At 42.9% G+C, this 25,654-nt stretch overlaps 1 protein-coding gene and 1 pseudogene across 9 annotated transcripts in view; one reads left to right on the plus strand and one right to left on the minus strand.

Annotated features, from left to right (window-relative positions):
- Positions 1-25,654, minus strand: part of MITF (melanocyte inducing transcription factor) — a 250,293-nt gene that overhangs the window by 189,203 nt on the left and 35,436 nt on the right. The gene's annotated exons all lie outside the window — the stretch shown is intronic.
- On the plus strand, positions 9,483-10,348 carry LOC308250623 (tumor susceptibility gene 101 protein-like; annotated as a pseudogene). The gene has a single exon. The product of its transcript is annotated as a tumor susceptibility gene 101 protein-like (transcript).

Consider the following 25,654-nt stretch of genomic DNA (forward strand, 5'->3'; position numbering starts at 1 on the left):
AGGTGTGCCCTAGCCACAGCCAGGAAACCCTCACTGTGACTAAGATAGCATGCCTTATAGTGGATGTGCCAGTATGTCACCAAAATGGCATAACCTAAATAAGACTCTAGGGCTGTTTGGTACACATGAGCCAATTGAGGCTCATCATTTGGAACCTAATATTGAGGTTCACTTCTAATAACAACATGTGACATTAGACCAGCCATGGGCAAACTACGGCCCGCGGGCCAGATCCGGCCCGTTCAGCTGTTCTATCCGGCCCACGGAGCCGAAAGAGCGGAGGGTTCTCTTGCTCTCCCCTTCGCTCCTTTACTTTGAATTTATATTAGTTCACACAAACACTCCATCCATGCTTTTGTTCCGGCCCTCCGGTCCAGTTTAAGAACCCATTGTGGCCCTCGAGTCAAAAAGTTTGCCCACCCCTGCATTAGACTCATGTTGTCAAATGTAGATGAACATATAAGAAAATAATTCTGCCACATGACTGTATTTTTATTATGCATTATCTCAACCAGGTGATTCCCACCTGCCCCTCCCCCGCCCCCCCCGCCACGCCACACACACACACACACACACACACACACACACACACACACGGGAACATCTGAAACTGTCTGGAGATATTTGGGGTTGTCACAATTGAGCAGGGGGTGAAGGGGGTTGGCATGCTACTAGAATATAGTGGGTGGAGGCCAGGGATGCTGTTTCATATCCTACAATGCACCGACAACCCCACCACAATGAACTATCTGACCCAAAATTACAATAGCACCAAGATTGAGAAACCCTGCCTGCTGGCATAGATATCCAAAATGCAAAGATCCCACGAGGTAAATTAGCGAATTAGAGAAGTTAAGCTCATAAAACCAGATAAAATCATCAAGTAATAAATAAAAGCAAAACGAAAAAGAAGAAGCCCTTTAACCTTCTTCTTCAAAGAAGAAGCCTTTGGTAAAGGCTTTCCAAAAAAAAAATGCAGTTAAATAAGCAGCACTATTTGGGGAGTTTGGGGAAGAGGGGGAATTTATAAACAATCTGAATCAATCAATAGGGGATTATGTGAATGAATTATGATAAGGTCATACTATGAAATGTTCTGCAGCCATTAAAATAATAATTTTAGCTACATATACTAATTCAGTACATTTACTAATTTGGAGAGATGCCCATGAAATTGTTCCAAGAGAATAAAGAAAGTTACAGGGCATTGTATATAGTATGAGTCCACTTTTGTAAAAATTTAAGCAAATAAAATTTTCTACTGACATACATTGTGTATACAAACAAAAATTGTTGATACAAACTAAACTGTTAATATTGATTTTTTAGAATGGCAGGATTGGTGATGGTGAGGAAGAAACTTAACAAGCTTTTTCTTTATATGTTATTGTTCTTTTGGAATTTAAAAAAGTTTATAAAGTCAACTGAGTTTCAGAAGTGAAGGAAAGAGGAGATAAAGATGGAGGAAAAGAAAGGGGAAAGAAGAGAGCATCGCGCAAGCCCGAAGTACTGGAGTCTGCTGTTCCTGGCTTCACCAGCGAGTGCTGCTCTTGACCAATTTAAGGAATAAAAGGGGGAAAATAAAATTTGGGAAAGCGACTCCAGACATCTACTACTTTGTTCACTATCAGGCCCCTGCAGCTAGCAGTGCCCCGTTTGGTTCAAGTGGCCTGTTTTGTGGGGTTTCTCTGATCCACTGCTCATCTGCACAAGTTCTGTGCTGGGATCAGCTAGTCATATCTCCTCACGCAGAGCCGGGAGGGCAGCCTCACTTCTGGCAAGTGGCGATAAGGGTTCAGCACCTCAGTCACCCAGGCACAGGAACCTCATTACTCAAGTCTCATCACCACAAAGGTCTCAGAACCCTGGCAGTCCCCCAGAACTGGAAGCTAAATGTCAGTTACTTTATTCAAAGCATGGAAGTGTATTTTCTAAGTTCTACTGCACAAATGAAGTAGACCCAGTACGAAGCATGCAGCTTTTCTAAAAATGCCTCAAGCACACACTTCCGCACACACGGAAATGTCACGCGCAAGCACAACTGCTGCTCTTCCAGTGCTTTGCCTCTATCTGGAAATACTATGTGATAATAAGATAAAAGATACAGATAAAACACAGGACCAACGTCAACTTTCAAATAACCACGATTTTTATATTTTTCACCAGTAACTATTCTTCTTAGCTTCCTAGGAGAGGCAGGCCCTTCAGTCTCTGAATTCCTTTCTAATACACAGGCATTTACTTACAAATGGCACATTTTAAAAAATAAGAAAACATGATTTTTTTTTTGCTTGCAAAAATGACTCATCTGATGCTATTAATCCAGTGCTAGTAAAATGAACTAAGTTATGACACTCAAAGAAGCACCACACTGTGAAGAAGAAAAACAACTTAGAAGACTTTTCAGCTGTCCGCCTAGTTCCCAGATTTCCCAGTCTTCCAAGGGCAGCTAGAAATAGAGATTTCATGTGAAATGTCCTAATCTTTGCAAATATTGACCACTAATGCATATTTTGTCAAAAACAGACTGTGGGCCCATCTGAATGTGTCTGTGGGCCGCATACAGCCCAAAGGCTTGTGTTTGGCACCTCCAGCCAGAGATTCCAATAATTAAGTATTATGTAAGTACCAGGAGACAAACACAATTTTTGAAAAATCTGTTAAGAAAATTTACCATCTTTTAAGTGTTCAGTTTGGTGGTGTCTAGTACATTTACATTGGTATGCAATCCTCTCCAAAACTTCCTCATCTTACAAAACTGAAACTCTATATCAACTTTAAAACTCCTCTTCCCTCAGCCCCTGGCAACCACCATTCTACTTTCTGTGTCTATGAATTTGACCACTCTAGCTACTTCATGTAAGTGAAATCATTCAGTATTTTTCTTTTTTGTGACTAGCTTATTTCACTCACCATAATGTCCTCAGGGTTCATCATGTTGTAGCATGTATGGCAGATTTCCCTTTTTAAGGCTCAATAACATTCCATTGTGTGTGTATAGCACAATTTGTTTATCTGTTAATAGACATTTGTGTTACTTCCACCTCTTGCCTATGATAAATAGTGCTGGGTTGAAAATATCTCTTTGAGATCCTGCTTTCAATTCCTTTGGTACATACCCAGAAGTACCATGTTTTCCATGGCATTTGCACCATTTTACAATCCCTCTAACAGTGCACAACGTTTCCAATTTCTCCACATTCTCACCCACACAAATGTTATGTTTTCTTATAACAGCCATTCTAATAGGTATGAGGTAATATCTCATTGTGGTTTTTTATTTGAATTTATCTGATTAGAGATTGTTAGCATTTATTCCTATCCTTGTTGGTAATTTGTATGTCATCTTAGGAGAAATGTCCTTTCAAGTCTTCTGCCCATTTTTAATCAGGTTAGGTTAGGTTTGTTGTTGAACTGTAGTTCTTTATATATTCTGGATATTAACCTCTTATCAGATATATTATTTACAAATACTTTTTTATCATTCTATATGTTGCCTTTTTACTCTGATTCCTTGATGCACAAAAGTTTTTAAATTTAATGTAGTGACACTCGTTTACTTTTCCTTTTGTTGCCTAAGAGTTTGTTCATATCCAAGAAATCACTGCCAAGTCCTATGTCATAAAACTTTTCTTCTATTTTTCCCTTTATGAGTTTCATTTGGAATCTTATATTTAGATCATCAATCCACTTTGAGTTAATTTTTGCATATGGTGAAAAAAAAAGGGTTCAAATTCATTCTTTTGTATGTTACTTTCCAGTTTTCCCAACCCCCTTAGTGGAAGAGACTGTCCTTTACACATTTAGTGACCATTTGACCATATATGTAAGGATTTATTTCTAAGTTCTCTATTGAAGTCCACTGGTCTATTAGTGTGTCTTTATGTCAGTCCCACACTGTTTTGATTACCATGGTTTTGTAATATGCTTTGAAATCAGGAAATGTGAGTTCTCCAACTTTGTTCTTTTTCAATATTATTTTGGCTACTGGGGCAAATACAGATTATTTGTGAAGGACTCTTGGGTTAGGATATTCTGAGACACAAGCTGGTAAAGTTCTCTTTCAATCCTCTACCACTACTAGTATGCAGAAGCACTAATGTCAGAAGAACTTTAAAGACAATGTAACTTTCCAAGAATTCCAAACGGAGAACTGGATGGAGCAGACTCGAGTTTCTGAGCTGCTATGCAGGAAGCAGCGGCACAGGGCCCAGAGTTAAAGTTCTGTGTTTTGGCTCCACCATTTCCTATCTATGCATATAACTTTATACATATAACTTTATGCATATAACTTTACCTTCGTTTCCCCATCTGTAACATGGATGTTATGACAGCATCTCTTTCCCAGGGCCGTTGTGATGAACAGAGCAATGCGGATAAAGCACTTGGCATAGTGCTTTCCTGGCACACAGCATTCAGGTCAGCTCTGCCTGCTACCATCCTTCTTGGCCTTTATGCCTCTCAATAATAACTATTTTGTTTTTATTAGTGTTGTAATTTTTGTAATATTATGTAATGTCAGGCACCTAGGAGACCCATGTGGAAACAGGTATCTTTTATTTATTAAGGCATGAAGTTCAATGTCAGATGCAAGGAACAGTCATGATGAGATCAATAAAAAGAAAAAAGAAATAAAGTTCAGGTAATTTATACTGTCTTGATGCAATCTCAGATTCACTCATCCAAAAGGCATTTGGTATAGAAACACAATGGCCAGATAGAGAATCAATTTAATGCTTTACAAATTCAAAACAAGACACCAAAAGATTTTTCAACCAGCTAAAAGGAATATAATCCCTCAATTTGGTCTGGTGTAGCCTGTATGACTAAGAAAGAGTGGAGCTTAAAACTTCTTTGGAAGTTAAACTCTGATCTAAGTCTTTTATTCATTAACAAGCCAGTTTCACATGTAACTGCTAACATCCTATATAATAAAAGCCTTATATGCAAACTGACCAAATAGCAAATGACAGGTCGGTGGGGCGGGGGGGGGGGGGGGGGGAGGGGGGGGGTGGTGAGTGGGCGGGGCCAGGCCAGCCAAGGTGGGTGCCAGCAGGCACAGGGAGGGGACAACGATGGGGGGGGGAGGGGGGCAGCAGAGGGGCAATGGGGGTGGGGCCAGCCGCTCGCCAGCTGGCACCTTCCCCCCATCGGCCCACCAGTCACCTCCAGCAGAGGGAGCAGGAAGTAGTTCTAAGCCGTCAGTTGGACATCCCCCGAGGGCTCCCGGACTGCGAGAGGGTACAGGCAGAGCTGAGGTACCACCCACCCCCCACCCCCCACCAGTGCATGAATTTTTATGCACCAGGCCTCTAGTGAGTGTATAAAAGAAAAACTATCAGGTAAGTTGCATCATGAGTTGTTGTCAACTCTAAATCTGCAGCCATTCTCACTTATTGTGCAAACTCCCCTGATTCTCCTCCAGGACCCACACCTGCTTTGGAGAAGCTCACTCCACCTTAAAATAGAGGAGTAGAACATGGAGCCACTGTCTATCCTAATCAGCCTCAATTCTCTCAGAGGCACTGGCTCACAAATGAGAACATGACTCAATTCTGGCCAACAAAAAAGATTTGATCTTCTTTCTTTCTATTCTAAAAGAACTTCTAGAAATAATATGTCTCTCCCTCAATCATATTCCCCCCTCCCTTTCTTTCTTGATGTGGAGAAGGGAGTAAGCAGCCCCAGGGGTACTTGGTAGACATCTTGACATAAAGTAGAATCAATAGTTGAGTCAAGGTGACAGGCCATCATGAAGGCTGAGTGGAAGGGATCACAGACAAGACACATAATACTAACTCGAGGCCTCTAGTCAACCAACCCTAAAGTTCAAATCAACTCTGAAAGTACCTGAACTCTTCACCTAAATAAACCCATAAATCTTTTTTGCTTGAGTTGAATTTTATATCATTTATAACTGATTGGATTTTTCACCTTACACTAAAAAAACTAATGCTAAAACAAAACATATTAAGTAACATACAATTCCAAGGATGTATGCCTCAGATGTATGTATTTGGGTCTCTGGCCTCAAATATTTGGACTTCAAAAGGATAAGACCACAGAAACAAACATATGGCTTCCACAGTCTTATAAAAGACTCAATATTAATGTTACTTAAGTGACTGTTGCCAATCATGACATCTCAATGCCACATATAAAAACTTAAAGATTTGGCTCCTGGGAGCAATGAAAATTTTCCAGATATATTTTCTTTCCTCCTCTGAATAAGCTAAAACTATTTAATCTGTCCTGATAGGATATACATTCATTTTTTCAATGATAACCAAAATGAAGGAACTCTACATATTTATTAAGACATTACCAAGACCTTGGACTTCAGTAGCTTCTTTTACTAAGGAGCCCAAAGAGCTTTATAATCATTTACTGTCAACATTCCCATAAAGTAGACAGAAGCAGGAATTTGTGTCCCTGGGGCAGCAAGGTGGAGCCTGATGAAGGTCACAGGCATGGGCAGTTGCAGAATGAAGCCAGACTCTCTGCTCCATTTTGAAAATAAATCACGTCTCAAAACTGTGTTTGAGGGGAAGCAAAGTTAGAATAAGATGATTCTCCTGTTCGTAATTTCCTAAAGTGCACCCAGGCAGATACTTTGCCTTCACCTCTCCCCCCTCCAAAGAGAGACAGGAGAATCCTGTCTTCAAGTAAAGCTGAGAAACACTGGACACAGATGAACAAGTTTCTGACTGCTGGACATTTCAGAGCCTTTAATATGCTGATGCAAATTATGATGCTTGAGAGGGTTAAATGAGTCAACATACATGCATGAAAGACGTTAGAAGAGGGCCTGGTGCATATCTAGGTGCTCATGGGTGCCACCAGGGAAGGCTGCAGGAGACAGGAAGGAGTTCGGTGCCTGGGACCAACTCCCTTCATTGGGATCCCAGCCCCACCACACCAGAGCAGTATGACCTTTCTTCATCTGTGAAACTGATACTGAAATAACACCTGCCTCACGAAGTGTTGGTACATTTAACATGCACACAGGAAGCACTCGGCAAGTGTTAGATGCTGGGAGTGTTTTGTTGTTGTTGCTCTCCAAATGAATGTTAGAATGTACAGTTTCCCAAACTTATTTGATCACAGAACCTTTTTTCATAAACCCTCCTATGACATTATTACCTAGCTGACCTCTGAACTCTAGTTCTTAAATTATATTTAATATCACTCCTTCTCCTCTAAGGATGTGTCCACCTATCTATCTCTTTCTCTCTCACCTTACCCTCCCAACATTTCACACACACACACACACACACACCCCTGATACCTTTTTTCCCTTGACCATTCAGTAGGTGGACATGACCTCAGGCTGAAGGTCATTCTCAGTTTCACAAGGTTAAACTTTCTCATGTCTTTTCCTCTCACTTAAAATCTAAACTCATTAAAAATAAGAAAAGAGAGTCTTCAGGTCCCTGGATTACTAAGTAAAACCTGAATATGATGTGATTTAAGGAGTGGAAAAGTGGGTAACAATGTGTACTTGGGTCTAAGAGAGTAGCGCTGTCTTCAAATGCATGGATTTAGGCCAGAAGATCAGAATTCAAGTCCACTCCTACTTCTGACTAGTCAAGTGACTTTGAGATGGTTATCTGTAAAAGGAGATGAAAGATGGTACCTAGCTAATGAGACTGTTGCCAATTTAAGTGAGATAATACATGTAAAGCACTTAGCAGAGTACCTGGCACTTTGGAAGCATCAATAATGCTAGGCCAGCTACTGCTATTAAATTGTTGTTGCTACTGCAGCTGCGATTTCAGGACACCTGCCGCAGCACGCCATGACTCAGCTTGCCTTGCCTCAGCCCTAAGAGGAATGTTCAAGCCCCTCGCAGGATAACCTGAATTATACTCAGAGCCATGTCCATCAGCAAAGCTCCACAGCCAAGGGTTATCTGCTAGTACAAAGCTTTCATAGAAGAGACAGCAGAGAGATATATTTTTACCATTAAGAAAAGCCAACTGCAGCACTTTGACAAAGATAACAGGCTCTCACTTGCATAAACCAGCCCAAACAAACAAAAGCCAACCAACTGGGTGCTGGAGCTCAAATCCAGGCCAATCTTTCCAGTTTGAGATATGGTACCCTTGAGATTTACCTGGGGGTCTCCAATGGAAACCAGACCTTGGATCTGACACTTGAGAAAAAAAATCACAATGATGTCTTAACTTCACAACAGTTAAATTATGATTTTCCTATGTTAAGAAGTCCTTTATAAAGAAGGCTCTTCCTCTAAAACTATTGTTTAGATTTCTACTCCTTTAGGAGTAGCCACCGGAATCACTGGGGATATTCTTGCTCTCTAGGTCTTTACCAGGAGAGTTTAAGAGGAGCTTAATTTGCTAGTTCAGCTTCTCAACAAAGGGGTTTCTCTAACGGGAGGGGGAGGGAACTCACCTGTCAGAAAGTTTTAGCTAAAAACTTCCTCTCTTTAAATATCCATTAGAATCTTTGGTTGTGACTATTTCATATACTTAGAGAATTCAAAATCCTGGCCACTAAACACTGAGGAAGTCATTACTACCTATTCTGAATCCCAGAAAATCCTCAAAATCACTTTTCAAAGAATACTGATTCTGCCCTAACTCGTTTGGCTCAGTGAATAGAGCATCAGCCTGCAGACTGAAGGGTCCCAGGTTTGATTCCAGTCAAGGGCATGTACCTTGGTTTCGGGCACATCCCCAGTAGGGAGTGTGCAGGAGGCAGCTGATCGATGTTTCTAACTCTCTATCCCTCTCCTTTCCTCTCTGTAAAAAAATCACAATATATTTTTTTAAAAAAAGAATTCTGATTCCCTTCTCTCACACCAAAAAGAAGCCTCCCTAAACTTGAGAAATATCTGCACTACAGTCTGGGATGTATAGAAAGAGTCATAAGTTGCTGAAAAGCACTGAGAACAACATCCACTGGCACAGAAACCCAGGGCTCATCCTCAGAAAGAACAAACAGCATGTTGTTCAAAATGGAAATGCTGGTATCTTCCCGAGATCTGCTACAGAGAATAGTAGGTAGTAAACATACACACACACACACACACACACACACACACACACACAAACACACACAGGGGGGGCAGGAGGCTGGCTACTTAGTGTGCAGTGTACAGTGGGGGGAGGGAAGGGGGCGGTGAGGGCAGCCCCGGAGCAGCTGAACGTCTGCCTGTGGGATGGAGCCTCTGGTGGCCACCATGGCATGTCTGAGAGCAGCTCAAGAATATGGTGTCCAAGTACAAATACAGAGACCTAACTGGCGTGAAACTATCAATGTGATTACGTTATACAAAGATCTCCAACCTGTATTGGATTCATGTTTTTAATGATAGCAGTTCCCAGGAAATAATGAATCTCACTGGAACAGTTCCTGTGCTTTATAGAGGAAATACATATAATATTCCAATATGTCTGTGGCTGCTGGGCACATACCCATATAATCCCCCTATCTGTTTTGTTAAGCCTACTAGTTCAATGACTGTTAAAACGGGAAAGCATGTTGATGCAACTGGGAAGATATATCTTTCTTATCTACATGAATGGAAACATCCTCAGTCAGACTTGCTGGGGCTTATTCAGGTCATGATTGTGGTGTTTGGAGATGAACCTCCAATCTGCTCCTGACCTACAATTTCAACATCTTATCCATCATACCAGGCAACAGGGCCACCAAATACTTCCTACATGCAAGGCTGCCCAGTGGAATCTCTCCATACCCATCCGGATACCCTTCCAATCCCAGTGGTTACCCAGGCTATCCTTACCCACCTGGTGGTCCTTATCCTGCCACAACAAGTTCTCAGTACCCTTCCCAGCCTCCTGTGAACACTGTTGGTCCCAGTAGGGATGGCACATCGGTGAGGACACCATCTGAGCTTCTCTCATCTCAACAGTCAGTGACAACCTGAGATGGCGGATGAAGGAGGAAATGGATTGACTTAGGCAAAGCTCAATGCCTTGAAACGAACAGAGAAAGACCTAAAAAAGGTCACCAGAATCTAGAAGAGATGGTTACCCATTCAGATCAAGAAGTAGCTGAAATTGATTAAAAAAAAAAAAAAAAAAAAAAAACACATACACACACACACACAAAAAAAAACATAGAACTTTTGAGAAAGATGAAGAACTCAGCTCTGCTCTGAAAAAAAAATAGATGGAAAAACAATCTGAAAACGATATTGATGAGGTTATCAATTCCAACAGTCCCACTATAAAAACAGATCCTAAATCTGTACGCAGAGAAAAATGCTGTTGAAGGAACTATCTTTTACCTGGGAGAAGCCTTGCGGCGGGGAGTAATAGACCTGGAGGTCTTCTGTCCTGTAAACAGCTCCAGCTGAAGGTACTAATGCAAAAAATAAAGAGACTGCAGGCATCAGCTACCTCGACTGACTTCTCTGATACCAGCTGGAGATTGAACACTTTTTAAAACATTCTTTTCTTCTCATTATTTCTCTCATCAGTAGGTGCCCAGATAAGTTATTGCAGTTTATCATTCAAGTGTAAAATATTTTGAATCAATAATATATTTTTTGTTTTCTTTTGGTAAAGACTGGCTTTTATTAATGCACTTTCTATCCTCTGTAAACTTTTTGTGCTGAATGTTGGGACTGACTATGCTAAATAAAATTTGTTGCATAAAACACACACACACACACACACACACACACTCCTTCCCCAATGGCTTCTTTCATATAGACCACACAATAAAAGAGAGAATTGTGATATTGCTAAAATTAACAAAGTCCTTCACAAACAATTTTTAAAAATAAGCTATTGGAATAGCCCTTCAAATTGTTTTCTTTACTACACTTGAGGGAAGGAAACAGTAGGAGAGACAGGCAAGAGGAACATGAATCAAATAAGAGGAAACTGCATTGAACCTTGATCCTCGTGTTGACACACCTCAGACAATGATGAGGCAAAGAACCACAGCAAAGCTGGGCAGCATCTCCTGGAGCCCTCAAATCCATAGGGCTGGCACCCAGGACTCAGGAATTCATATCTTTAATGTGCTCCCAGATGACTTTGCTCCCCAAAACACTGCTATTAGACACAGGAAAAATACAATGAAGTATTCCATACCCCCTAGGCCAGTGGTCAGCAAACTCAGTACTCAATAGAGCCAAATATCAACAGTACAATGATTGAAATTTCTTTTGAGAGCCAAATTTTTTAAACTTGAACTTCTTCTAATGCCACTTCTTCAAAATAGACTCACCCAGGCTGTAGTATTTTGTGGAAGAGCCACACTCAAGGGGCCAAAGAGCCGCATGTGGCTTGCGAGCCGCAGTTTACTGACCACTGCCCTAGGCAAATACTTCAATTAGAATAGGGAGGTCCTCAGCCAATATTTGTGGTACTAAAAGCAACAATACCTGAGTTGGTATTTTAACAAAGGCAATACACACACATACACAGATACATGTTCGACTAAGTATCCTTAGTGAAATAAATATCTTAGTGAAATAAAGTGAAAAAAAGCACAATCCATTTCCTCCTTCATCCGCCATCTCAGCTTTTCACTTACTGTTGAGATGAGAGAAGCTCAGATGGTGTCCTCACTGATTGTGCCTTATCTTTCTTTTCTACTTGCTCAATATGAACTATTAGTCAAGAATAATCAGGATTTTTAGAAAGATGACTCTATCATATTGTTTGCAATTTAATACTGTACAGATGGGCAAGTGAGATAAAAAGCATCCACACAAAATGTAATTTCTGGTATCTGAACTTCCCCATAATCCGTCAGAGGATACCAGGCTCTGCTTCCAAACCAACATTGTGTCACAACTGGAAAGGAACCTATCTCTTCATATGCCTGAATTCAACTGAACTATCACTCTGATAGACAAAGAGAATTCAGTTGCTACCTGGCAAAGAATGAACAAAGTAAAAAGGTGTTTACCGAGAAAATCGGTCAAGGTCTCACCACAGAGCACATTATACTGAGCACAGTGATAAATGAGCTGAGCATACTTTTCCTGATCACTAGTAGGAAATTCTCTGGTGATGTGAGGGCTCTATTTTCATCTGTGTTGAGGAAATGAGTTAATTTCTATGTTCTCCTAAGGATCTGAAAACACACAACTCAAATATACAAGCCCACTCACCATTTACATTTGTAATTTCAATTACTTCAGATTGAGTATTCCTAGATTTACTGAAGTACAAATCCTTCCATAAAACCTATATAAGGACAGGTGGTTACTTTGAAAAGGGTTAAGAATCCTGCAAAAAATAAATGTAGGTGGAGAATGTTTCATCAGGGAATGACCTAGAAAAAAGAAAAGACTCTTGATGAACAGACGTTGAACGGTAAACCGTCATATACAAGTATTCCTCTAAAAATATGCGGCAGCCTGGCCTGTGTGGTTCAGTGGTTGAGCGTTGACCAATGCACCAAGAGGTCACGGGTTCAGTTCCCAATCAGGGCACCTACCCAGGTTGCAGGCTCAATCCCCAGTAGGGGGCATGCTGGAAACAGCCGATTGATATTGCTGTCTCTCTCTCTCTCTCTCCCTCCCTCCCTCTCTCTAAAAAACATATATTTTTAAAATATGGGGCACACCCTATGTAATGTTGCTTGGGTTTGGAAATGAGACAGAACTGGGTTCAAATCATAGCCTGTCACTTAATTAGCTGTGTGACTGTGGGCAAGTCACATAACCACACTTAATCTCAGTGTTCTCATCTGTTAAATGAAAGAATAACAGTAACTAATAGACTTGTTGTGAAGATAAAATTAGATAATGCATGCAGAGTTCTAAGTACATAATAAGCATTCAATAAATGTTAGCTATTATTATTCTATTATAAGGATCAGGCATGTGGGTATGAGAGTAATTTGGCCTTGAAATCCACTGATTGACAAGCATAATAAAAAAAATTTAAGAGCCATGATGCTACAATTAGGAGCCCAAACAAGTAATTCAACGTGGCTCATGTATTTAAAAAGTCACCTCCACAAACACATCTCTAAAATATTAAAGCAGACGGAGCTTCTTATACCACAGGGCTTCCATGCACAGCCACTCATCTGTGAGCTCTACAATGCCAGGGGCTGCCATTCCCAGATATAATCCGAACATGCCTTGTTATGGGTTGAATTATGTGTCCCCAAAATTCATATGTTGAAGTCCCAACCCCCCAATACCTCAGAATGTGTTGCAGATGGTTTAAGATGAAGTCATATTGGAAGAGAGTGAGCCACTTATCCAATTTGACTGGTGTCTTGATAAAATGGGAAAGTTTGGGCACACACACACACACGCACAAAGAGAAGCCATGTAAGGACATCGAGTTGAGTTAGCACAGGCCAAGGAACTCACAGAAGACAGGAGAAAGACCCAGGCCTGCTCCCTCCTCGGCGCTTTCAGAGGCATCAAGGCCCTGCTGACATCTCAATCTTGGACTTCCAGCCTCCAGAACTATGAGACCATACATTTCGGTTGTTTAAACCACTCAGTCTGTGGTACTTTGGTACAGCAGCCTGAGCTGACTAATACACTCCCTGAAATTGTGCAACATTGCAGGCCTGTCTAGAGTCCACCAAGCACCTCCCAGAAATGTTGACCCCAGATTCTTAGCTTAATGAACTATGTTCCAGTCTGTTCCAAATGAACATAGTGCCCATCAGTTAGACAAAGCAATATATTCTGTATGCTTCCGAAACAGGGCTGAGGGGAAAGGAGAAAAGCACATTCAGTAGATAACCTATCAAATACTCAGTGGCATATATACGCTGTACCTTCTGTGACAGTGCCATTGGGACTCAGGAAGGCTACAAGGGAAAGCTCAGCCTAGGCCTGCCAGGACCAACAGCTCGGCCAAAAGGAATAGTGCTGCTTTGGAGCGGAGCGCTTTTCTAACACAAAGCATCCATCTTTTCTGACTTGTCTACACAATGCTTCTAAAAAATTTTTGGGTGTCAAAACCAAATGAGAATTTTATTAGAGCCAATGGCCCTCTGCTGGAAAATTACATTTTACTCCAATATTTGCACATATTTTCAAGGGTCTAAGCAGAGTGGGCTTGAGAGGTGAATGACCTGTACAGCACATGGAGCCTGGGGCTTGGTTTAATGCTTTCCTGTCAATATCTTAAAATTCTTCATTTTTAAACATTTTCATTTTGTACAGGGTCCTACATATTATGCAGGCTGGTCTTCGTCTTAGGAGCACATGTGCCATGCTAATGGACATTTCAGCTACACCTGTCTTAGTTCAGTAAAGATTTGGAATTTTTATGCAACATTTTATTTGAGGGCCCCTTTTCTAAAGGAACACATGATTAAGGACCCAATATTAATTAACATCTGGTCACATATTTGAAAAACACACATTCACCAAACCAGAAAAGAATTGTCTTATATAGTATTATTTTTTTAATGACTAAAAACCAAATAATTATAAATGAGTTGTTTCCAAAGGAAGCCATTGTATTAAAAAACAAACTTTCCCCAGAATCATCCTTACCATAAAACATAGTATTATGCACTTCTCCAAAAACTTTCGAGCAATATGGGCTGGCAGCAGGAGAACATGCCCTGTCTTCCGGCTTTCCTAGATAGACAGCATCGCCACTCGCTGGAGATCCTGCTTCGGCTGCAGGCAGTCTCCAAAGATGGCAGTTCTCGAACGAGCGCCCCTCCCACAGTGAGCCTGGGATGCCTCCACCAACAAAAGGGGCAAGGGTGATGCTTTGGCAATCCTGGACCTGGCCGTAAGGAGACTGGTTGTTCTCACGTAACCTCTCTTGGAACATTCACTTTGGGAGGCTCGGAGCCACCATGTAAGAAATCCAATTACCCTGGTAAATGGAGAGACCAAATGGAGAGGCCACAAGAGCCCCTCAAACTGTATGAAGAAAGAGGAAGTTCCATTGTCTCAGGGCCCAAGATGGACCTTCATATTTCTCCAGCCCTGGCCATTATCTACCTATAATTATTGCCCAGGTGAGCCCAGCCAACCCTCAGAACTGCGAGAAATAATAAAGTGGTGGTCATTTTAAGCCACTAAATTTGGGGTGATTTGTTACACACAGTGAATAACTTAAGCTCTAAACATCTGTCACAAAGGCTGAGGCTAATCTGTGAGGTGAATCTGGCCCATAGATGCATGCTAATTGGTATGCATCTTTTTTTTTTTTTGAAGTTGTATTAGGTAACATTTAAAAATTGGGAGATCTCACATAAAAATCTAGATTTCTGGCTTCGGACCTACATTACCACATGGTAGAAACCAACAGCAACAGCAAAGTAGTTATCTCCTCCACAGGTGTAGTCTCGCCCTGTCTCGTCCAGTCTAGGATAGTTTCTATCTGCACCCCCACCTCTGCTCTGTCACACTGCCCAGTCTCTGTAAGATCATCTTTAACCTCTGCAGTGCTTAGCAGAGTGCACGGCACACGACTGGCCCTAAATCCCTACTTGCTGAGCAACTGCACACAGCATCAACTGCTTTTATCACCCCCACATGATTGCCAAATCCTATTGTTTCTACCTGCATATCCTCTCCTTTCCAATCCCATCATCACTCTTCATGCCCTCTCTTCAATAATTCCAAGAGCCTCCCAAGGGTCTCCTGGCCTCCATGCTGTGCCTCCAATCCATTCTCTCATCTCTACTAAGATCACCCACTTACAACACGGATTTAGGCATATCATGGACATTCCTCCAGTCTTCAATTGGTTTCCTGTTGTAATATTGTGCCAGGTGTTACCCTGGGAAAACGGGAAGTGCAGGATCTCTAGGTACCTTTTTTTTTTTTTTTTTTTTACTGATTTCAGAGAGGAAGGGAGAGGGAGAGAGATAAAAACGTCCTATATAATAAAGAACTAATATGCAAATGATCATCACGCCCTCATGCTGTCATGCCATAAGGGCTCAGACACTCAACACTGGGAAGAGAGGAATAGGGACCAGACAGGCACAAATGAGCTCGCAAGAGAGGAATGGAGACCAGCCCGGCACAAATGAGCTCGTGAGAGAGGAATGGGGACCAGCCAGGCTGTGGCCCTGGAGAGGGACAAGCCGCCCACCCCATGGTCCCAGGTGCCAGCGCCTGTGCCTGCGGCCTGGGAGAGGGACAAGCTGTCCGCCCTGTGGTCCCGGGCACCTACGGCTTCAGCCCAGGTGAAGCTGCCCTCCCATGGTGCCCTGTGGCTGCGGCCGGTCCAGGCAAAGCCGGCCCGGGTCCTGGATGCCTGCGGTCAGCCAGAGGGAGGGAAGCCCGGGTCCCAGGTGCCTGCAACTGGCCAGAGTAGGGAATCTTGGGTCCCAGGTGTGGGGCAAGGCAGAGGCAGTTAGGGACAATCAGGCCAACAGGGGAGCAGTTAGGGGCAATCAGGCCGGTAGGGGAGGAGTTAGGGGCGATCAGGCAGGCAGGCAGAGGGATTAGGGGCGATCAGGCAGGCAGGCAGGCAGGCAGGCAAGAGGTTAGGAGCCAGCGGTCCCGGATTGCGAGAGGCAGTTGGACATCCCCCGAGGGGTCCCAGATTGGAGAGGGTGCAGGCCGGGCTGAGGGACCCCACCTGCCCCACCTGACCCCCCACCCCGTGCATGAAATTCGTGCACGGGGCCTCTAGTCAATGATAAAAGAGAATCATTTATTGGCTACCTCCTACACATATCCCACACTGGGCATCAAGCTCGCAACCCAAGCATGTGTCCTGACTGGGAATCGAACCATGACCTCCTGGTTCATAGGTCGACGCTCAATCACTGGGCCATACCGGCCAGGCAGTACTATTTCTTATAACCGTGTGTGAACTACAATTATCTCAAATAAAAAGTTTAACATTTAAAATCTATGGAAACTTTATACATATTCTTTGACCAATAAATTCCACTTGTATCAAAATTAAATTTCTATGAATTTTTAAAATGTCTTGGTTGCTCCCCAGCACCTAGAGAACAAAGTCCAAACCCACTCAGCCAGACTTTCAAGGCTCTCCTCATTTTGTCCTTTACTGAAAACAACTCCTAATCCCTGAACCCCTCAAACACACACTGTGTGCATTTGCTCAACCTGGGGCCGTTGTCCATCATCCTGTAAACCCTCTTCATTCTCCAACATGGAGTTCAAACCCACCTCCCACAAAGCCTTCTTAAAGCCTCCCAACAGAAAGTAATCTCTATGTAACATCCCGCCAGATTTTACTTGTACCTCAGAGAGCCCTGCCACCCGGGTTTCAGAGGTATTTTGTACATACACACGGTTGGGACTACATACCAATCTCCTGCTTTCTCCTCCCAATTTCATAGAATAAGCCAATTCAGAGCGTTTTCCCAAGATTATGTGGCAGAATGCTAGGCTTCAGATGCTACTTACAAAACCTCTGCTCCTTCTACTCCTCAGGGACTGGCATTATTTATCTTCATAACCACTGTCAGGTAACACAGTCACTAACAGAATTCTGCATCTATTAGTAGTGAGTCTGCCTTGAATTAAACTGGAGTAGAGGACAAATATTGGTATCATATGATTCCCAAATAAAGTTACCTTCAAAAAGGGTGAAAAAGCATTTCCCCTCTCCAATTTTAAACACAGAATAATTACATCTTTCACAGATACAAAAAATAGCAGTAAAGGGTGCGACATTTTCCATCATGTATTCCCTGCTTTCACTTACACATCAGTAAGTGAACACCAAGTGGAATTTTCCACATTTGCTCTGAACCCAAAGAGGTCCACTGACAGTTTAGGGACAAGGAAGATTTGGAATAAATTTGAGAAAAAATATATTTTGTAGGTTGAGAATTTTTATCAGATAGGAAAATGTGTTCAGTATATTTTAAAGACAATTTAATATTATATGTATTTGAAGATAACTAACAAAAATATAGGCAAACTTTAAATACATTTCATAATTTATATTAATGTGAAATTATAGTTTGGGGCTAACTGCAGAGTTGAAAGAAAATGTGCCCACTGAAATTTCTCACCATGTGATTAAACTCCTTCATTCCTCAAACTCTTCATACCCCTTCCCCCCTTACTAGAACCTGGTGAAGCAAACTGGGCAACTCTGCATATAGAAGTTTCATTTCCTCCATTTCCTATTCACAGAATCATCACTTGACCAGGGCAGCAACGTGCCCAGTGAGAAGTTGCCATGTGATCCAGTTCTGACCAATGAGATGCAAGGAGACATCCGCAGAGGGTTTCTGGGAAAGCCTGTGTTTTCCCATTACAGATTTCACCCCTTTTTTCTTTACCCTCTCCTTAAAGCAGATATGACAACTGGAGGAACAGCAACCATCTTGCAACCATGGGTAAAAACCATGAGGAAAATGCCAAGGCAAGTCAGTGTGAGGATCCCTCTGACGTCATGGAGCCACTAGAAGAATGGTCGTGGTCATGGACCTCTGACTTCTTGTACGGGAGTAAATGGATCCCTATTTGTTCAGGCAACTGTTAATTGGCTATTGACTTCCATGCATGAAAATGTAAATCTGACTGAAACAAACTCTGCCCCAGAATAGTGCCAACGCTAAAGCTCTCCCAGTGAAGTGACACTGTTCCACCTTGCACCCCACACACGAGGCGGTGCTAACATCCACTCTACCCAACCTGAGTCTCTCTCCTCATCTGTAAGATCCCTGTTCTACCACATGGGCCCCATCCTTCCCCCTTTACTCTGTCACCACTTAAGTCTAAATAATTACCCAGGCCTGTGCTTCTTCACCCCTTGCATCTCTCCATTCAACGCCACTCTCTTCCTTTCTAAGCCACCATGCACACCCAAGGCGGCATCCTCTCTTGTCTGCACTGTTCCTCAGTGGTCTTTGCACAGTGACCTTTCAGAAACACAAATAGGATCCTATGGCTCCTACTTAAAACTCTTCCATACCTCCCTCTTGGTCTTTAAATAAAGCCCATCTTTCTTTTTTTTTTTTTTAATATATTTTATTGATTTTTTACAGAGAGGAAGGGAGAGGGATAGAAAGTTAGAAACATCGATGAGAGAGAAACATCGATCAGCTGCCTCCTGCACACCTCCCACTGGGAAGGTGCCCGCAACCAAGGTACATGCCCTTGACCAGAATCGAACCCGGGACCTTTCAGTCTGCAGGCCGATGCTCTATCCACTGAGCCAAACAGGTCAGGGCGAAAGCCCATCTTTCTAATCATGGCTTACAAGGTCCTCCATTCTATGACCCTGATGACACTAACCTCGGATTCACTTTCTCTCCAGGTTCTAACCTTCAAAGCATTCCATACTCTCAGAAGATATCTGCACCTATCCCAGAAGTTGTTTTCCCATGCATATAGAAGTTTTACCCTACACGAGGAGGCACTAACATCCACTCTACCCAGCCTGTGTCTCTCTCCTCTAACTTTACTCATCTCTCCAGAACATATAATGTACGAATTTCATCAGCACTTCCATGTGGTAACTTGAGAGTTTGTATCTAGGCCTGGTACAAATATCTGCACTTCTCTGCACATCTGACAGCTCAATGCAAGCTCCCACCTTCCTTGAAAACACAGGGTACTACCGTGTCAAGTGCTAGTCAGAGCCCTGCCTTTCTCACAGCCCTAAATTCTAATCACTGTTTCCTTATTCTCTACCTTCTTACAAAAAAAAAGGGGGGGGAGGTGGAACTGAACTTAAGGATATATTGTGAAACAACACAAAGGTTTAAATATGGATACTGCAGACACAGTGACCCAAATGACTAATGTGGAAAATGTTACCCACAGGAGAACAAGTGCTTATCCATTCATTTCCCATGATGCGTGGTTATGATGCATGGTTTTCAGTCATAAATGAGATACAACATCAGAAGTTTAAGAAATGTCAAAACTTTATGAACACAATCCCAGTGAAGATATGAAACAGATACAGACTTGATTTAAACATGGTTTATGCGATGGCTTTTTGTATTTCTATTTTGGAAATTTTAGTTCCTGGTGTCTCCTATGAGTCATTTTCCATGAATATAAGATTGTCCACCGAACACTGACCCTGATTAACTTCTATCTTCTATGACCTATGAAATTATAAATGCATGATTATAAGACTTTTACTGAATATTGTCAATTTTCTGAAATAGCTCCATTTATACAAAAATAACCAAAGTAAGAATAGACCTCAACATTATTTTCCACATACTAGTCATATTGATTTCCATGGAGGGTTTGTATAATCATCTTAGAATATAACTTCTACCTAAGCCAGAGACATATTAACAATAGAATTAAAAATAATGGAAACAATAGTAGTGATGGTAGTAATAATTATAAGAAAAGTATTCACTGTAGCTATGATTTACTGAGTATTTCCATGTTCCAGACCCTATGTTAAAAATAAGCACTTTACATACGCATTATCTCATTGATTTCTCATAAAATTTGGCACTACCACTAGAATCATCCCCATATTACAAAGAGAAGAAACTGAGGCTCAAAGAAGTTAGCAGCTTATTCATAATTGTATATATCTTGCACATGGTGGAACCTGACTTGTGACTTCACCGTCCTCTGCAGATGCGGGGGTCTCAGTCACAACTGCAAACGTTTGCACAGCACTTGTCATGGACCAGGAGCTGGTAAATGCTCAGTCTTCATAACAACCCTATGGAGCAGGTGTCACTATATCCTTATTTTACATATATGAAAGGGTCAGGTCAGGATGGCCCAGCCAATAAGCTGACGATCCAGGATTCAAACCCAGGCCAGGCCTCTGGAGTCTCTGCCCTTCACTACCACCTACCCATTGTGCCATCCCAAGTAATAAAAACCTCTCTAGGGCATGCGGAATGTGCTGGGCGTGGTGACCCTTCCCATACATTAGCCCATGAAACCCTTGCAATAAATCTGAGGTAGGTGGTTTTGCTCCACTTTACAGATGGGGTTCTGGGGCTCTGAGAAGTTAATTGTTTTCCAGGGTCATACAGGCAAGAAGTGCACACTGGCAAATACAAGCAGTAGTCTTGAGTTTCATTCCCTACCTCCCCACTTCTTGTCCTGAGGCATGAGTGGCTGGGAAACAGTGCACATCAGATTTTCCACCTCTTTAAAACTGCTTGGTTTGTGTAGTTTAGGGTGTGACTATCCATAGATACCTCTGAGCGAATCTTCTGGGAGCCAGTGCAACCACAGTGCATCCTGCAGAACAATGCATGCTTTCTCTATGAATTAAACACCCACCCAGCTTGGGAAAAGCCTATCTTTGTGATATGAACACATGGAATAATTTCATTTTAGAAATAAACAGAGGCCACTGTTGTTGTTTTCTCTTTCACCTAGTATGAAACTCTGCTCTTTCTTTCTTCTGAAGCAAGTGTCACTCCGTTTTCTCTTCCTACCCACTTCAAAGTTCCATTAGATAAGCCAAAACAAATCCTTCCAAAAGCATTATGAATCCTAGTAAGAAAAAATAATAGTTCTCTAGTAATTTTTAATAAATAGAATTGAAGTGGATCTAAATAGAATTAAAGCTCATTTCTGGAAAAGAATTAAGGAACAAAAATGGAACTATAGCAAAGTAAGTTGATAAATTACAGCCCAACGTGTCAAGGCCATGCCAATTAAAGAATGCTGATTTGCATATGTCACTGAGTTCTGGTTTTTGTAGTCAATTTTAATAAAATTCCACAAGGCCACAGAATTATGCGGCAGACAAAAATCACATCTTCAGTGTCTCCAATAATATACAATAACAGTTGTTACCCTTGGCCAGGATGGGCACAGACATTTAATATGAATAGACAAGAGAAAAGGCAAGTCTGCCTTTTAATCATTTAGTCTTTCATTTATAAACCCATTAATCCACAAATATTTATACAGTGCCTCTCTGTGTCAGATCCTGGACCTGACACAATAGTGAAAGAAATAGCTGTGCTTGCCGGCCTCCTGGAGTTGGGAAACAGACAATGACCACATGGGTAAATGTAGGATAATTCTATAAGTCATTAAGTCATATGGAGGAGAAGATCAGGAAACTGTAAAAGGATAGCATGGCAAACTAACTCAGAAGAGGAAGGGGGCAAGGAAGAAGGTCAGGAAGCAACTTCAAATGAGAATGAAGATGGATAGAAAGTAGACAGAGAATGATAGAAAAGTATTTAAGATTGTGGGAAGAACGTGTGTAAAGACCTGAAGAAGAAAAGAATTAAAAGGAGGCAGTATGACATTGGAACCTACAGCTGTTCGCTGTTTCCAGCTTAGGTGCTAACAGCTGACCTCATCCTTCTGAGAGTCATGGCACTTGTAACCTTGGTAACTCCTTGGCAGCAGGGCCTCCATTGCCCCAATGTATGCCAGGAGGGGCTGAGGGGCTGAAGGGCAGATCAGGGCTAGTGGTGCCCTCCAATCTCCTGGGAAGTTGTTTCCAGAATCCTCAATCTGAAAACATACAACATTCTAGGCTTCCCAAGAGGAGGCCAGTTAGAGAACATGAAGAACAGATGTGGTTAGTGGGTAAAATGACTGGGGCTCCACTTGACAGAGTTCACACTAGACTAGAGGCTTGAAGATAAGGTGATGCGAGGGCACTACTTCTCCACTGGGAAAAGAAATGAACTGACCAGATGTGAGTCCATTTGGGGGACCAGCCAATGAGGGGCACTAAACCATCACAGGAAGTGGAAGAAATATGCTGATGGAAGGGAAGGGGTTGAGATGACCAAAGAACATTCTTGAGTAATAAAAGATGGTTCCTAAACTGCCTTTTACAGAGGGCTAATTGCAGGACTTTGATGTGCTAAACATTGTGATGCATGTATGGGGCAGAACTAAATTGCTCAAGGATATAGAAGCGAGGCTGCAGGTTTCAGGTACCTCCTACCTGCATGGCACTGGATGGTGGAAAGATATCTTATCTAATAAAAGAGTAATATGCAAATTGACTGTACCTCTGCTACACTCACAAGCCACGCCCACCAGCCAATCAGGAGTGAATATGCAAATAAACCCACCCAAGATGGCTGCAGCCACAGAGAGCAGGAGGGAGGCTTGGGTTTCCCTGGCAATGGAGGAAGCCAAGCTTTCTGCCTGCCCTTGCCCACCCAGGCCTCCACTCAATGTTACAAAGTTTCAATTATAGAAGATAAATAAAGCCCAACAGAAATGGCGGCAGCCTCGGAGCTGGAAAGAGCAGGAGGCTAAGGTTACCCACGGCCATGGAGGAAGCCAAGCTTCTGCAGCCCTGGACTGCTTTGGCCGCTTAAGGCTACAAAGTTTCAATTATAGAAGATAGATAAATCTCAACAGAAATGGCTGCCACCACGGAGCGAGTAGAAGGCTTGGCTCCACTCCAGGCTACAAAGTTTCAATTACAAAAGATAAATAAATCCCAGATCCCAGGGCCTCTGCTTGGTCGCCAGGGCGTGGCCAGCCTGCAAACCACCACAGGCTCCTCGCCCAAGCCGCCCCACGCCCCAAGGGAACCCCCACCCTGATCCAGGACACCCTTCAGGGCAAACCAGCTGGCCTCCACCCATGCACCAGGCCTCTATCCTATCTAATAAAAGAGTAATATGCAAATTGACCATCACTCCAACACACAAGATGGCTGCCCCCATGTGGTCAAAGACCCTGCCCCCATGTGGACACATGATGGCCACCACAAGATGGCCAGCAGGGAGGGCAGTTGGAAGGGACCAGGCCTGCAAGGGAGGGCAGTTGGGGGCGATCAAGCCTGCTGGGGAGGGCAGTTAGGGGTGACCCGGCTGGCCTGCAGGGAAGGGCAGTTGGGGGGGACCCAGGCCTGCAGGGGAGAGCAGTTGGGGGGTACCAGGCCTGCAGAGGAGGGCAGTTAGGGGTGACCAGGCCTGAAGGGGAGGGCAGTTAGGGGTGACCAGGCCTACAGAGGAAGGCAGTTAGGGGCAAACAGGCTGGCAGGGGAGCAGTTAGGCATCAATCAGGCTGGCAGGGGAGTCGTTAGGGGGTGATCAGGCTGGCAGGCAGAAGCAGTTAGAGGCAATCAGGCAGGCAAACAGGTGAGCAGTTGGGAGCCAGCAGTCCTGGATTGTGAGAGGGATTTCCAACTGCCTGTTTAGGCCCGATCCTGGTGGGATTGGGCCTAAAAGGGCAGTCGGACATCCCTCGAGGGGTCCCAAATTGGAGAGGGTGCAGGCTGGGCTGAGTGACATCCTCCCCCCCCCCCCCCCCCCGCATGAATTTCGTGCACCGGGCCTCTAGTCTATAATAATAAAAGCATAATATGCTAATTAGACTGGACAGCCGAATGACCTTCCAGACATCCTTCCGGACGACCTTCTGGAAGAAGCCAGGGCTGTAAGGGCCAGGGCAGCCCTTGCACGAATTTCATTCATTGGGCCTCCAGTTTAAAGAATAAGTTTGAAGGTGCACCTGAACATTAATCTGCCAGGACTCCCCACAGGCCTCAGCCCTATTTCCTGCTATTAAGACTCTGTTGAGCCGGACTATCATGGCTCAGTGGTTGAACATCGACCTATGAACCAGGAAGTCATGGTTCAATTCCCGGTCAGGGCACATACCCAGGCTGCAGGCTCGAACCCCAGTGGTGGGTGTGCGGGAGGCAACCAATCAATGATTCTCTCTCGTCATTGATGTTTCTATCTCTCTCTCCTTCTCCAGTCCTCTCTGAAATCAAATAAAAAAATTTTTTTAATAAAGACTGCTTTGAGGGGGTACTCTCCTAACCAGGTCTGTCTCCATCTACTCAACTCCTTGAGTACAGAAGCTGGGTCTTGTTTATCACTCTACCCTAATTGCTTGCTCACCATGACACTCAATAAATTCGCTCTATTTTCTATAGCAGAAAAATATTAAGGCTATATAACAACACAATCTGTACTTAACCCACACCAATTAGTCTGTGAACAACCCTTAATGTCAATACATAAAATTACTTCACAGTTTGCAAGGTTTTCAATGTGAGATCTTTACAGAAATTAAATAAAGTGCAGTAAGATAATTCATACATCTGAGGTCCAGCTCTGCATGCTCAAAAAGAAGCGGTCTGCCTCAGATATGAAATACTCAAACACACTGGGTTGGGGAGGGATCAAAGAATCTTCAGACAGGCAGTATCAAAATCTGGACGGTCAATAATAATGGTCTAGTCCACTAGCTTTGTTTCATAAGGAGGAAACATTAAGTGGAGAATGCTGAGCTACTTTGCCCCATCAAGTGACAAATCCATGGCCAATGACCTCTAAGTTCTCAGACCACTGTTTTCCCCACACTGGGCTGCCATCTGAATTACTCAGGTCACCTTACTCCTCCAGCTGGAAATCTGCAATGGCTCCCCATTTTTTTTTTTAATGAATAAACAGCAAAGTCTTGCCCTTACTGGGTGGCTCAGTTGGTTGGAGCGTTGTCCCATACACCAAAGGGTTGCAGGTTCGATCACCAGTGGGGGAGGCGAAACAACCGCCTGATGTTTTTCTCTCTCTCACCCTTCTTCCCTCCCTCTCTCCCTTCCTTTCTCTGAAAATCAATAAAAACATATCTTCGGGTGAGAATTAAAAAAAAAAAAGGCAAAGTCTTTACAGAGCCCTATGAGTCTACTTCATTCCTATCTATTTTTTTAATATATATTTTGATTTCAGAGATGAAGCGAAAGGGAGAGTGAGATAGAAACATCAATGATGAGAGAGAATCATTGATCAGCTGCCTCCTACATGCCCCCTACTGGGGATTGAGCCG

This window comes from Plecotus auritus (assembly GCF_963455305.1).
Source record: "Plecotus auritus genome assembly, chromosome: 6".
Taxonomy (NCBI): domain Eukaryota; kingdom Metazoa; phylum Chordata; class Mammalia; order Chiroptera; family Vespertilionidae; genus Plecotus; species Plecotus auritus.